Raw genomic sequence first — 13,439 nt, 5'->3', positions numbered from 1 at the left:
GCTGTGTAATGGAATGACGACAATGAGAATCTCTGCCAGGCCGAGACTCGAATCCAGGTTTCCAGCTGCACGCGAGCAGTCGTCTTACCACCTATTGTTATGGAAGACAAAGGGAAGGCAAGGGCCGCTCTCCGAGGCCTGGCCACAATGTCTCATTCCCGCCCTTCTAGAGCCAAGGAAGGAGAGTTCTTTTTTTTTTTTTTTTTTTTTTTTTTTTTTTTTTTTTTTTTTTTTTTTTTTTTTTTTTTTTTTGCACCGGATTCTACTACCGCCATCTGAAGCCTCTGAGTCGTGTTCTCGCACCGGATTCCGGTTCAGTCGTACGTGAGTCGTCTTCAGGTGTGCCGTATCGTACTCGAAACACGGCAATGGGAAGGACGATCCTCGAATGATCCACTAGTCGTGCTGGGTACAATGCATGGCGGTGTAATGCCTCTCGAGTAGCCGTCAAGTGAAACCAAAAGTCGAGAGCGCTTTCGTGCGCGGCTTGCAATACCGTAATACAGCGCTACGTCCTTCAGCCAGTTGATGGCATTCGCTCTCGTGGTGGGAAAGTTAACATAGCAGTTCGTCCGGCGCGATAGATTCCGGCTGTCGTCTCAACAGGAGCGCCAGCATACATTCTACTAGATCCCAGCAGCTGCCCAGGTCAAGCGGTGTGCGCCCAAATCGACGACTGCGCAGTGCGGGCACAAAGGATCGTCCGTAAAATGCATGGAACGGAGGTGCTGGAATGTGGCTAATTTGCCATTCACCACCACGTACCACAAGCAACGGACATACGTGGCGAAGTATGTGGTGTGGACCGCCCGCCACACCCTGGTCCAACGGATTGTCGGTTGCTGCTGTTCGACCTTGTTGCAGGTTGTCGTGCTTGATAGATGCGGTAATAGACTCTCGTGCTCGGCGCTCTCTTTGCCAGTAGATCCTCAGTCACGTAGCTCAATTTGACCAGGAAAGTTGGATGGGGACGAGAGATGGAGCTAAATCGCCCCCAGCTACCAGCTGTCAAATAACTAAATCTGAAGCAGTGTCCCCAATCTGCTGGTGTTGTCTGCAATCCATGGGTGATTGTGGATGTGAGTCAGCCCCGGATCTCCCGCCAGCAGTGGCCTCTTTAAATTAGTGTGGCGGACTTTGAATATGTCCATACACTGCCTGGAAACTATGGGCCACAGTGACCCTTAAGAGAAGAAAGCGCGCAAAAAATTAAGCTTTGAGGCTAAATAAGTGTTGCCGTAACACGTCTGGAGAATATTATAGATGTGTCAGAATTTACTGTCACATGGCACCGCATGGATCCATTGGTAGTAGCCGGCGATATGTGGCCATCGCAGTACGATTCATTGAACCTCCTAAAAGAGGATCGTCGTTGGTCTGAGTAGGCCTCCTCCAATATCAGTGTGAGTCGTCTTGTGCATGTTGAAGACAATGATGACGCCACGCCATAGCGACGCAACCACTAAAGCGTCGCTTGGATTTCGTCGCACGATCCCGCCAAGAGCACCACGTCATCAGCAAAGGCACCAGATCGGAAGGTCACGTCTTGAATGCAGATGTCCTCCAGTCATAAGTGAAGACTATGTAGAGTGTGTTCGAGGGCCGGCGCAAATAAGACTCTTGATAAAGAGCATCCCTGTGGCACCAACCATCCAAGATTGATGTACTTTGTCCGGCAGCCTTTGACTATAATCCTGGAGCGCACCCAGAGGGACCATGCATTCAAGCACGGAATGAAGGAGAGAGTGGTCGATACGATCAGACGTGACCATAATCGACGGTGACAAGGGCGTCTCGGAGACAGCATGCCGCCGCCAGCGCCGTGACGTCGCGGTGGGTGCAAAGCTCCCTGTGGATGTTGTTGTCACCACTAAACATGTCTGGTAAGAGTGGGTTATGTGTCTGATTGTGGCCTGAAGATGTGTGCAAAGGATACGGGCGGGAAGTTCGTAATCTGCATTTAGGGGCGTAAGAGAACTATAGTCGTGACGATGACGTGAACCACTTCGGTTTTGGATCCGGAATCATGATCCCTTCGAGGAAGTCCGTAGGGACGGTAAAATCGTCATGGAGGAGGTCTTTAAACATCTGAATCCACTGAGCGCCCTCAAGGAGAGAAGGCACAGTAGAATTCATTCGGTAAGCCGAGCGCCAAGCCTGCTTTTAAGTCTTCGGCAGTTATGGGAGCCAACCCGGAGTCGTCCTGGGCCAGTACGCTGGGGACAGGCAAATGGCGTAGGATTCCTTTAAACCCACATGGACCCTGCAGGTCCTCAGCATAAGAAAAATGCAGTGCTGGATGAATGTTGCAGCAATGGCACACTACTTCTCGATGCGTATCTTCCGATATTATCGATATTATAAGGTGGTACCTGTGGTGTCGTGTCTCTCCGATGACGTGCACATGGACGCCATTTTGGTGAGGATGGTATCCTATGCTCCCACCCAGACTTGAGCTCTGTTAACGGGGGTAGGACGTCAAACTGGCCGACTTGGAGCAGGAGGGGCACCACAGGACATTTTAATTTCCACTATCTATACTTTTACAAATTTATTATTATTTTGAGCTTTTCCTCATTACAGAGGCTTATCTCCAACATAATAATTTACCTGGAAATGACAATACAAGCAATAAACATTCTTAAAATATACTCTCAAAATATTTCTCCATGTGTTTCGATCTTGCATGTCCTCTTCCTCTGCGCCCATTCTCCTCATTGTGTGCTGTACATTTTGGAGCCAGGTGGTCACAGGTCGTCCTCTTCTTCTTCTCCCCTCCGGTTCCCACTCCAGTATCAATTTTGGTATTCTGGCTTCCTCCATTCGTCGTACATGCCCGTATCACTGTAATTTCTTCCTATCCATTACGTCATATATTCTTTCTTTTATTTCCATTCTCCTTATTACTTCGGTGTTCCTTATCTTTTCTTTCCTGGAGATTCTTGCCGATCTTCTCCAAAAGTCCATCTCTAGAGCTTGTAATTTTTTAATGTGCTTCATGTTAATTGTCCAGGTCTCCGTTCCATACAGAACCACACTCTCTAATATGGATTTGTATATTAATTTTTTACTTCTGCTCATTACATTCCTGCTCCATAAGACTGAGTTAAGCATCCCAATGACCCTCCGTCCGCTACTAATTCTTTTATTGATTTCTGACTCTGATCTTCCCTCGATTTCTAAAATGGATCCCAAATAACAGAAAGTGTTTATCTTTTTGATTTTCTTTCCTTCAATGTATAGCTCATCTGAATCATTAGTCAAGTATTCTGTTTTTTGGTAATTAATCTTCAAACCCCAAGTTTTGTATGCTACTGCTAGTTGATTGCACATATAGTTAGCATCCTCCCCATCTTGTGCTACGACTACTTGATCATCAGCAAATAATAAATGATGTAGGTAAACTCCATCTCTTATTTCTAATCCCATACTATTACATTTACGAGACCATGTTCTAAGGCTAATATCTATATAGATTTTAAATAATGATGGTGACATGGGACAGCCCTGTAAAAGGCCTTTGCTTGTTCTAAATTTCTGTGAAAGTTTATTACCAACTTTCACTTGGCAAATGTTATCTTTATACATCTTTTACAAATAAATTCATGAAACTTTGTCAGCATGACCAAGAAGGATTCAGAATTCACACTCATAGCAGTGGAAGTTCGAAGACATAACGAAGTAATTCTTTTTACATCTGAAATTTCATCATCTTTTTCTCTTACTAATGGCAGCATTTGTTGCTATAGGTACACTTTTCTTCATAAGTAACAGAGAGTCTTCGATGAATTTTGCACAGCATAGAAACCATACTTAAAGGTGTATGAAACACTAGAATTTTCCAAATCTATTAAAAACTTTGGTAAAAATTGACGTAATTAACTACAAAATTTGTGTTTTTTCTAACCATGAACTTTAAAATATAGCAGCTCATTTGTTTTTTTTTATAAATTAAATAAATTCTAGAATTTCATACACCTGTAAGTATGGTATGTATGCTGTGCAAAATTCATCGAAGAATCTCTCTAACTTATGACGAAAAGTGTACCCATAGCAACAAATGCAGTTATTAGGAAGTGAAAAAATCACGAAATTTCACATGTAAAAAAAATTGTTATGTTTTCTAAGTTCCACGGCAATGAGTGTGAATCCTGAATCCTTTGTGATGATGCTGACAAAGTTTTATGAATTTATTTGTGAAAGTATAGACACTGGAAATTAAAATGTCCTGTGATGCCTCTCCTGCTCCAAGTCGGCCCCTTTGATGTCCTGCCCCCCTTAAGGCGCCCTGTGATGAGATGGATTAGACGAGCTTTGAGATGATTGACCACTGTTTGACGATCTCGTATCTGTGGCTATGTCATTACTTCCCTCAGTGGTGTGTAATAAAATTGCGACATCACCCGACGCCAGTACGCTCTTTCATGGCCATATCCCATTATCGTCCTTCAGAGGCCAGCTTGGCGTGGTCGAACCACGAATGTAAGGTGGAAAGATGTGCAGCAGACTGTGGAGGCAGTGGTCTCAAATTGCAGCAATCTCCCACCGACATGCGTCTTTCTGCAGATATGAAATGTTCACCATACATGGACTGTGGCTTCAGTGCGCGAGTTGTCGTGGGAGTGTGACCAATAAATGCAGGCCAAATGGCCAGTGAAGGCTGTCAGTCACAATTCCAAGTCCCTTGTTGCACCTCAGTCTACTCGGGAGACGAATATCCAGTCAAGGCGGCTGGCGGAATGGTCGGTGAAGTATGTATGGCTACAGCAGTCCCCATGGAGGAGACGCCATGTGTCTTGGAGCACCAGATCCCATGCAAGTGCCTGTAGTGCCTGGCACGTAGAGTCGCACAGTATTTGGCCTGCAGGATCCAAGATGCAACCTATATGTAACGATCCCTATCCCCATACAGAAATTGATCAGTTTCGTCGGAATAAAAGGTGGTCCATTCACCACGGCAAGACATCCTGGAGGGCAAGTAGATTGACAATACAGACCACCCCTACCTTAATGGCCAGGCCTCGTGCAGATGGCAGATACATGACGTCCAATACCTTGATGCTGTCATGTAATAAGATGCCAGTTCACTGGGACCATCGCTAGATGGCATGCTTAGACCATGTACCCATAAATGTCCAATCACTCCTCCAGGTTGACTTTTTGAAGGCAGCTGATATCCATATCGGTGCCCAGAGCATGTAACAAAACATCCACAGTTTGATGATGGAGTGTATTCAATTTATGTTGACTATGCAAGAACGATAGGATTGGGACACCTTCAGACAGAGTACGTTGATATAAGTGGCAGCCCCTTGGGGGCTACAAGGCTGCTGGGGTACTCAACCTTGTGGCGAGCCTGTTGAACATAGATCTTCTGCAGGTGACAGACTCCCCCAAGGTGGGCACCAGCTGCGTGCAGTGGAGGAGGATCAAGGGCGTCTGGTGCACCTTCTGCAGCTCAGTCACTGAGCAAGGAATGGATCAGTGACGATGTGTTATCGTGGGCATGAAGCTCCAATCCTTGGTGTACATTCTGAGGTGTGGCAGTCATGGGGCCATATATGGCATTGAATACCTGCCTTGGGATGGTACTGGTAGAGTCCATTAGCAATGACAAGTCGGAGATGGTATCGGCAGCCTTTTTCTTGTCGTCATCCGTCGAGAGGTGGCGTTTTTTATGATGCTTCGGTGTCCATTGTTTCCGGGACCATGTGTCCACCCCCATCGAAGGGCTGCGGTAAGCACCCTCAGTATGAGGCTGAGGTCCGGAGTCGATGCCTCTGGTGCAGTGGCAGTTGTGGTGGTAGAGGACGTCGTGTCCTTCAAGGCCGTCTCCTCGTGTGGAGCTGCCGTCACGGCGTCATTGGCATCTGAGCTTTTGTTCTTGTGCGGCTGCAGCGTGGGCGCAGCGTCTATGCAGACAAGTCGCACCACTTCCACAACCGTAAGCAATAACGTGTTCTTCACCACTGTATGCACGGTTCCGCACGAAGCATCTGGACGAGGCGGCGGTGTAGGCAGTCTGATATGACGTGGCCTTCCTGTTCACAGCTGGAATAGGTCTCTGGATATCCATCATAAGTAACTATGTCTTTGGAACCGACGATGAACACGTATGACGACATGCTTGCGGAGCTCGATGCATACCTGTCGGACGCCACTGAGAACGTGTTATGTTTGAAAGACGTTCTACTTCTCTTCCATACAGCTTAGGACCATGCCATACGGCTGTCACGCGTCAGTGAAGAGCGCGACCGGGACTTCGAACGAACGCCCCCTGGGGACCGAAGACCGTAGCAGTCTGGTCCCTTTAATCCCACAAACCAACCTGTACGCCCCCTGTCCCCTCTCCATTCGCGCGTAATCAACAGTTACTGTGCTGACGTTACCGTCAACAGTGCGAAAGCAGTAGCCGTTGCTGGAACGTCGTACTGGGTTGACACACGGTTCTCTTTCTTCATCTTGAGGTAGATTGCGCGGGAAATAATAAACAGATGGATGCCTATTGGTTCGTGGGGACCTCAAAAACTGTTCCATCTCATAAGCCTTCGGACACGCACAGGAGTCGTCGAACGGGAGTTTCACCGTCTCCGGGTGGTAAGAAACGCCATATCTACTTCGAGCACTAAAACGTAACAATGATCACCGTACCTCGCGCGAACAAGTAAACAAACACACTGCCGGAGCGCTGCTCGCCGCGCCATGTGTCCGAGCCATGTCGCGGGTGGAGGCCGATTGTGACCACCCGCCTATCGGAGCACGACTCATGGCGAGACCAAAACTTCCATATATCGCCAACCTTTTGTCTACAACGTCTACTCGTACATACCGTTATGTATATCCCCGTACAGCGGAGACAAATTTCCTTGAAAGGCGCGTACCCGGTATCCGCAGATAAATACGAAATTGCAGTGCCTGTGTTAAACCGAATTACGATAAATGTTCCTTCGGACATGCATCGTAATTAGAATTATCACAGGCACTGTAATATCGTAAGTTATAAGAAGGAGAAGAGTAACCAGTGTGTGTTGGGGCAGTGGCAGCATTGTGGCCTGTCCATAACTATCCATAACGTGGCTTATCTGTGCGTGATATCACGGAATGCATTGCTCTAAATCCCATAGATGTCTTGTAAGTATGAAATCGAAGGGTTCAGGATGGCCTTAATCGAAGACATAGATCATCTCAGCTACCCCAAATGGCTTGCGCCCGAGAGGACTGAAATTGTCGTTGTGGAATTGTTCAACCAAGTCACGTATTGTGAACGGATGACTGGCCTGTTTTCAGCAAGATTTGTGTTCGCTAAATTCTTTGCATACACTGTGCATACTGTGACTTGACAGTTTACTGGTAAAGTTGCATCAGTTACACTGGTCTATAGTAGCTTGAAAAAGCTACTTATGAATCATTTCATCGCGGAATAAACGAAAATGACATTTAAGACTTTCAGTTCACTCTTGATTCCAAGATATAGCTCGAATAAGAAATAATTATAATTTTTTTCGAAATTTGACGCCTGGAGATTATATTGGCAAAACTGACCATAGCAGTGATGAGTTGTGGGTAATTTTTATGACTAGTCGGAAAATTTTGAATCAAGAGATAATGTTAGCACAACTGGGTGCAAGAATCATCAGTCGTGCTTGCTAATGTTTTGTAAAATTTGTCATTTTTGCTAACGTTTGCGACGTACTATCAATATCGTGCTTCAGGTACTGAATTATATTGGGTTTCTTTTACTTTGTGTGTAAATTTAAGATACTGCTTATTCTGAATAAATCAATATTTTGCTTTTATTTCAGTTTGCGTAGAGTCCAGGATGCCTACCATTTGTCAAAATTCTCCTGACAACTTCTGTCATGTGTATGGTGAGGTGACATTTTCTCTCCAGGCACGTCGAATTGCTCCAGTCATAAAGAGAGTATATCACCACAGTTTCTATATAGAATTAGGAGATCTGGGCAAGTCCTGGGCACTGCATACGCTCTGCAATATATGTGCTGTGAACCTACGTTGATGATTAAACAATAATCTTCATTCAGTCCTGTTTGCCGTCCCAGTGATTTGGAGAGAGCCTTCAAGTCGCATAAACTTGGGTATTCCTGCACGTCTAGGAAAAAAAGAAGCGGAGTGTAAAATAACCCAACATACCGGCAGCCGCTCGAGTAGTACCACATCGAGACGGTCTGGCCATGCCATTCCCTCTGGGAAGGGAACACACGGCAGTCACCTTATCCGTCATTTGCAAAGGATACCGATTTTGCAGATTTTGTGCCTGAAAATGAACGAACCAGTGAGCCACAAAGGCTCAGCCAGGATGAACTAAGTGATATCACTGGACACTTGGACCCCCCATCCCCTCCCAAAAAAAACAAACAAAGTAGAGTAACTGGCATCATACCTTCAAGAACGGATTCTTTTACAACCTATGGTCAAAGTGTCTCTGTACAGGACTTGCAAAAATATTTGAGTCAGTACTTTAGACACTAAAATACTATGTTGTCTGTTGTAACATGAGTGGTTTGATGACAGCTTCACATGTGGAATACAATCTATAGGAGTGGACACTAATAATAGAGTCTTCAAAGCTAAGCGCAAAATCTGCACTTTCACTCAATTGTAATTCCCTCCGTTCAGTCCCTATATGCCAAGCAGTCCACGTGAAAGAAACCCAAGTAAATATAAAATCACTTCTGACAGCACAGCCACCATCATCGCCACATCTGTGCAGACTTTAAGAACATTGCAATATTCCTGGGTATACAGATGGGCTACAGAAAGTACAGCGGTTTCCTGTGTCAGTGGGACAGTCGGACTAGTCGTTTCACTACAAAGTAAAGGTCTGTGCCCCAAGGGAAAATACGTGCCCCAGAGAGAAAAATATCCAGTATTATCATCTGGCAGAAAGAATCAAAATTCTTTTGCTCCCTATAAATACAGAACGTGGATTGATGAAGGACTTTGTAAATGGAATGGAACAGGGTGGAGAATTTTTTCAGTATCTCAGAGAACTATTTCCACATATCAGTGACGTTAAAAAAGGCATCTCCACTGGCCTACAGATTCCTCATCATCTCAAAGATAAAAACTTCGATCAAATTCTCCAGGCGATGAGAAAGCAGCATGGAAGCCACTTAAAGGTTTTGTTAATAGCCTCTTGGGAAATCTAAAAGTTAAAAACTACCTTGTTTCACAAATGGAACGAAGGTATCGATGAAAATGGATCTCTTCTGTGTTACAGACTACTGGTGGGCAGTGACAAGACTCAGATAAGGAGTACAAGCGACTAGCAAAGAAAAATACAAGTGAATAAGTCTTTTCATTGAAAGTTAATGAAGCTATGAGCTCATCGTTAGAACTACTAAAAATGTCATCCATTTTTCTCAACCAAAAAATAGGATAGTGTAGCTATTCTAAGAAAGGAGAGAATTCCGAAGTGCAATATGTTGAACAGTGTAAAAGTGAATCTATAATGTCAACCACAGTATATGCGAAGATGACAGAGGGCATGGTTCACATTGCAATGATGCCATTTGAGTATGTCAGTAGATCGGGTTCCACTAGACATGGCCTGCGCTTCAATACGTATGGGAAGGGGAGGCTGGCATAGCTAATAGGTCCCAGTGTAGTGGGTGGTGGTGGGATCAGTCATGGAAAAATTCCTGTAGTAGTTGGTGTTAGAACTGCATCTTTCTTTAGATTGAAGTTAGCTGATAGGTATACTTGTTTAAAGAAAGTCCCTGTAACTAAGGTCTCACCTACGGAATGTAACACCACAACCCTGTGGATGATCCTACACTTTCTACTCTTTTACGAAGTTTGCTTTATTAGTTGTGCTAAATATTATTCTTGTAAATATGTTGTGAAGTTACATACGCTATTTCTTTTTTAAGAAAGAGAGTACGCATGGAATGTTAATATTTTGTAAGCAGACACTCTGGATTATTCAAGGAAAAGCTATTGTCAAATAGTGTAATAAATTATAAATGCATTATCGCTAGGCGTGCGAGAGCGCCAAAAGGTAGTAGCAGTTGGGAGTCTCGAGGAGACGAGTGGCATCGATGGTTGTGTGTATCCGTCGGTGTGGCAATGCAAAAGTGTGGAGACATAAAGTCTGTATCCGAAGTGTGGGGCAGTGAAAACTGAATTGGTTGTGTTGGCGGTTGTGGAATGTTGGTAAGCTATGGCATTTATTGGGCACAGTACAAATGTAGCAAGAGTAATTCACATAACATTAAGAGTACTGTGGGCCCTTGTTATTGGCTAAGGTATGGCAAGAAGATCAACCTGTGCCCCATTTACAGCTAAATGAAGCCACTCGCCGTACTAAAGGCATCATGAAGTGAAGTGAAGTAAGATAGAGACTTTTTGTAACTAGAAGTGTAGTGGACTGAATAGCGTAGTTGGAATTTTATTGCTTGAATAGCATTGTTCTCGTGCATTTTATCAAGTAGATAATTTTCCTTATTCATTATCCAAGTAGTATCCATCCAATCCAATTTGTATGAACCGAGATAATCAGAAAATGAACTCAACATAACGTGAGCATTAACTTATTAAATTATCAAAACATAATTTTTACAACTTTTGACAATTACATAATAACGAAATCTGGTTGTAGTATGAGCGATGGCAGAAACAAAATGATGCAAAAGCCAGTATTAATTCATTTGCTAAAAATAGAGTAACTTTCATAATAAAAAACTGATAGTAAAACTTCACGTAATTGGGATATTGAATTTCATTGTTAGAGAACATTTCTAATTTATAGCTTGTGGCATAACTTGTAAATTTTATTACAAAGAAATATCAGAGTAACTGCTAAATTCGAACAATCTTTTTGCTTGCTACATTTGCGACAGTCAGTATTACGGTGAGTAACGTAACGAAAGGTTTCTGTCCATTGGCAGTAAACATTCTTACTTTAACTGATCTTTGGAAATTCATATGATATGTTTTATGTGTTTGGTATTTGATTATCTGACTGTGACATGTGTGGTGTGAAGTACTTGAAAGTGTGCGATAGGTACTGATCCTCGTCATGACACCAATAACTTTTTACGTAAGATTGCTTACGAGTATAAAGTTCAGTTCCAATTTAATTATTGTTGTTCCGCTAAGGAATTGGCGACAGTTGGTTATTTCATTAATGACATACTTCGAAATCATTTCTTACAAATTTTCCACTAACTACTGCCAATTAAAAAACAAGTTTCCATAATTAAAATATAAAAAGTTAACCGAACTTTGTTTCTGATCGTCATTGCTAAAATGCTGAGCAGTGGCGATTCGGTTATAACTTCATCTACTTCTCTTGGTTTTGCATTATTCTTCGGAGTAGATGCCTTTTCCCCACATTTTAGGGACTTTAGATACACCGTTATATAGAAAAGCCTAACTAGCCGGAGAGGCAGCAGGGTTATAAGAGGACTTCATGTTTCCAAGTACAAAAGGAGTTAGCAATAAAATATAGCAGGTATTAGCGATAATGTTACTCGTAGTGAACTGCGTATAGATGTTGACTCTAAAATTATTGGTATGTCGGAGCAGCACTTAAATAATTTGACAGTTCAGAGGCTTCCTTTAGGCTTCCTTTACCAGGATGCAGATTATCTGGCTGTTTGTCAAAGAGTTCATTGCAGGGTGGGGGAGCGGCTGTGTACGTAAAAAACAGTATTCCATTTGAGTCCATAGACGTATCACGACACTGCGCTGAACAGATATTTAAATGTTGTGCAGGGGCAGTTGAATTTAGTGAAACGAAAGTTCCAATTGTTGTTTCTTATAGGCCCCCTGACTCTGACTAAAGAGCATTTCTGGTCGAGGTAGAGAGGATTCATGATTCACTTTATAGGGAATTCCAGAATTTAGTTATATGTCGTGACTTCAATATTAAATTTTAATATGATTGTGCAAGAAAAAGGATGATGGTATATCTCCTAAATTCACATAATCTGATGCAGGCTGTGTTTTCTCCAATTAGGGTACAGGGGAACAGTAACACAGCCATAGACAATATTTTTATTCATTCTTCATTACTAGATGGGCATTCTGTTAGCAAAATGGTGAATGGCCTTTCACACCATGATGCACAAATTTAAACACTAAAAGGCTTTTGTACTCAACAAATGTCACTATGTAGGAAAGCTAATCCATCGGCAATAGAGAGTGATTTAAACATCGTCAAGCAATAAGAGTGGCAGGATGTTTATAGCGCCAATAACATAGATGACAAATATAGTGCTTTCCTTAACACATTTCTCACGCTCTTTGAGAGTTGCTTTCCATGACAACGTTCTAAACAGGGTACTGGCAGTAAAAGGCAGCCTGACTGGCTGACTAGTGGGGTAAGGATATCATTAGAACAAAGCGGGAATTACATCAAAATGTTAGAAGTAGTCACAATCAAGCTACAGTAGCCCATTACAGACAGTATTGTATGGTGCTTAGAAACGTCATTAGGAAGGGAAAGAGTATGTGGTACGCAAATAGAATAGCGAAAGCACAGGGCAAAATTAAAACAATATGGTCAGTTGTGAAGGAAGTGTCTGATCAGCAGCCTAAGGTCGACGATATAAAGTCAGTTCGTAGTGAAAATATTTCTGTTGCAGATAAATCAGATATATGTACAGTATTTCCAATCATTTTCTGAGCATTGCTGGTGAATTATATAAAAATTTACTTTCCACTGGGAATCATATAACTCTCATGGCAAATTCTTTTCTGAGATTGATGTCTGAAATACTCCTCTGTGGTAGAGACAATGGGGAGATTGAGTCACTAATTAAATCGATGAAGACTGAGGACTCTCTTGGATATGGTGGAGTGCCTATCAGAATATTGAAGTACTCTGCTGCAAATGTTCGCCCTGTATTTGGCCATATTTGTAATTTATTTCTTTATGAATGGTAAGTTTTCTGGACGATTAAAGTACTCAGTTTTAAGCCGTTTTATAAAAATGGAGAAAGGGATAAGGTCGACAATTTTACACTTATTCCTGTGCCATCAGTGTTGGCTAAAGTTAAAATTTTCGTGTATGTTAGGATAATTGATCATTTTGTATCACATAATTTGCCATGAAACGTACAGTTCGGCTTTAGAATTCGTTTAACTGAAAATGCTATATTCTCATTTCTGTGTGAGGTACTGGATGGGTTAAACAAAAGGTTTAGAATGCTTGCCGCATTTTTTGATTTAACTAAGGCATTTGATTGGGTTGATCATAAAATATCGCTCCAGAAGTTAGACCATTACGGAATAGAGGGAACAGCTCATAATTGGTTCACCTCTTACTCATGATTCACAATGTTGAGAAGGCTGTAATGTGGGATCTGAGTGGGATATGGTGAAATGGGGGGTGCCCCAGGGATCAGTGTTGGGGCCACTCCTGTTTCTTATCTATATAATTGATAAGCCCTCTAGTATTTTGGGCAACTCTA

The sequence above is a fragment of the Schistocerca piceifrons genome, chromosome 3 (assembly GCF_021461385.2).
Source record: "Schistocerca piceifrons isolate TAMUIC-IGC-003096 chromosome 3, iqSchPice1.1, whole genome shotgun sequence".
Classification (NCBI taxonomy): domain Eukaryota; kingdom Metazoa; phylum Arthropoda; class Insecta; order Orthoptera; family Acrididae; genus Schistocerca; species Schistocerca piceifrons.
The sequence above is the reverse complement of the archived record's forward strand: the minus strand, read 5'-3'. Positions refer to the sequence as shown.